This window comes from Mandrillus leucophaeus, unplaced genomic scaffold (assembly GCF_000951045.1).
Source record: "Mandrillus leucophaeus isolate KB7577 unplaced genomic scaffold, Mleu.le_1.0 Scaffold605, whole genome shotgun sequence".
NCBI classification, from domain to species: Eukaryota; Metazoa; Chordata; class Mammalia; order Primates; family Cercopithecidae; genus Mandrillus; species Mandrillus leucophaeus.
Window position 1 is genome coordinate 490329 of NW_012106531.1, and position 2497 is coordinate 492825.

The window sequence follows — 2497 nt, forward strand, 5'->3', positions numbered from 1 at the left end:
CTGCGGCGCGAAGGAGCCGCACGCTTTACTTTGCTGGGGGCGCGGAGAAGAGCGGGATGCGCGGCCACCGGGCTTCGCTGAAGAGCGGGACTCCCCGCCCCGTAGCCCGGGAGGTGCTGGCGCCCCTGGGGTTAAAGGGCAGACCGAGACCCTCAACGCCCTCTCCAGGAGAGAGGCTTGATAGCCCCAGTTTACTCTGGGCTGGAGGAAAGAAGGCTGGGCAAGCGAAGCTGCCCCGGCCATGTCCCCCGGGACTGGTGAGCTGGGGGGAGGGGGCGTTGTGGCAGGAGCCCCTAGGCTGGAGCTCGCCGGGACTGGAGGCGCGCTGGCGGTCCAGGGAGGGACTGAACACTCTGGAAGGAGCCAGCATCCCTGAAACTGAGAGGAGCTGCATCTCTGGACTCGGGAGAGAGGATGGGGGACTCGCGCTTTGGTTTGGGGGCGAGTGTCCGATTCGAGCTGGCCTATGCTCCAGGGGAAGAGATCGGCCTCGGAGTTGGGGCTCCCGGGCCTCAGGGGCAGACTGGGTGCTCAGAACGCGAGTTCCTTCCAGAAAAGGGTGTTACGTTTCGAGTTGTTTGGGGCTTCGGAGAGCCGGGCGGGATTTGGGGGACTCCGGAGATGCCAGGGATGGGGGACTGATGGTGCGAGCCGACTGCTCTGGGTTTTGCTTCTCCGCTTTTTAACTTGCTGAGCTCCAAGAAGCGACTTGGAGTTGCCTCTCAGACTCCGGGCTTAGTCCCGGGTCTGTGAGTTTGTACACTGGGGACTCGGGGAGGAAGGCGAGGCAGCCAAGAGGGGGCCCGAAAGGGGCCGGGAAAGATTGGAGCGAAGCTACGTCTTGCACTTTTGGCAGCTGCGGTGGAGCGCTCGACTCCGCCTCCTCTGCGCCCTGTTGCCGGCGCTGCCTCTTTCCCCGGCTGCGGGATCTAATCTCACGTTTTCTTCTCTCTCCTAGGCTTCTTTTGGAAGTTCGAGCCCAGGTTTGTCCTATTTTCTTACCTCTTCAGTGGTTCCTAGTGGGTAATGTGGGCTCAAAGATCTGTTGCTAAATGATTCCCCACAGAAATGTATCTTGCAGGTTTTTGTTCATTGATTTTTAAGAGTTTCAATGTGCATTTAGTAGTTAAGTTTGGGGAAGGAACAGTTACACTGTTCTTTGTTGTTTTCTCTTGCATGTTGGAAAGGTAACTGTTACAAAGCTGCTACGACAAGCGTTCTTTTAAGTAATATGGCTTTAATTATTACAAATCTTATTTTTTCTCCGAGCCTGAAATAGTTAATCCCAAATTAACTTGACACCAACTTTAGCAATTTAGATTTTAATTTCGGTTTCTTCGAGAGACTTAATTTGTCAGAACTCTGGGACTACTTTACTAACCGTAACTCCTCATCTCCTCTTACTTTGTTTCTTTTTCATAATTAAATGTCTATGAATTGTGTTAAAATTGGAAGTTGAGAGGTAAAGCTACCTTAAAATAAAAAAGAACTTCCAAGTTCGTCACAGAAAAATGATGATTTCGACTTCTGAGCTGAGACAATCTTAGGTCATCTAGTACGGTGTTTCTTAACTTTCTTGAGGTCAGAAACCCCTGTGAGGATCTAGTGAAAGCAAGGGATGCGTCCCAGAACTCTGCACATATGCATAATTACTCACAATCTGGGGTTTGTAGAATTCCTGAAGCAGGTCCATGATAAGGACCTTTCCTCATGCTAATCATGTAAGGATATCTTTGTTTCAGTTTCTCATCCCCTTTCTGTTTACCTCTTCGCTCTCTTCCCTCTCATAGTCTACAGCAAAAGCACCTCTGGACTGGTCCAACTCCATTATTTTACACTTGAGGAGACTTTTAAATAACTTTAGTTAGTGGTGGAGCACAGATGAGCTCCTAAATCTTCCATTACAACTTGTTTCCGTAGAGTGAACAGTCTGTTTCCTTACAGTATTACTTTTTGTATCTACTCGACCTTCAGAGCCTCACTTGACTGTCATTTAGGCTACATCTTTAAAATTTATTCTAAAAATTTTTGTTAATTTTGAGATGAACTTTTTTGTTATAACTGATTTTAGGAAAATACATATACGATGTCAAGCAGCTGGATTAATGGAATTTTTCCGTTTGGCATCACTGACTTCTTTTAAGAAGTTTCAATCTAAGTAAAAAGCCAAAAGACAGTGTAACCTGTTTTTAATCAACTAGCCTGTTTTGTTGTTGTTGTTGTTTGTTTGTTTTTTTTTTATTGAGACATCAGCCAGGCTGGAGTGCATTGGCGCAATCTCACTGTAACCTCCGCCTTCTAGGTTCAAGCCATTCTACTGCCTCAGCCTCCCAGGTAGCTGGTACTACAGGGATGTGCCACCACACCCGGCTAATTTTTCTGTATTTTTAGTAGAGATGGGGTTTCACCATGCTGACGAGGCTGATCTTGAACTCCTGACCTCAAGTGATCCGCCTGCCTCAGCCTCCCAAAGTACTGAGATTAATTAACCAGTTTT

General features: G+C 48.1%; 1 protein-coding gene across 3 annotated transcripts in view; it reads left to right on the forward strand.

The window, feature by feature from the left end:
• Positions 1–949: 949 nt before the first annotated feature.
• Positions 950–2497, forward strand: part of MIER3 (mesoderm induction early response 1, family member 3) — a 41281-nt gene continuing 39733 nt past the window's right edge. For 2 of the 3 annotated variants that reach the window (XM_011999868.1, XM_011999870.1), the window contains exon 1: positions 956–983. The gene's annotated coding sequence lies outside the window, so the exon portion shown is untranslated. Of the gene's footprint in view, positions 984–2497 lie in introns of all 3 variants that reach the window. The other variant, XM_011999869.1, reaches the window with a different exon arrangement.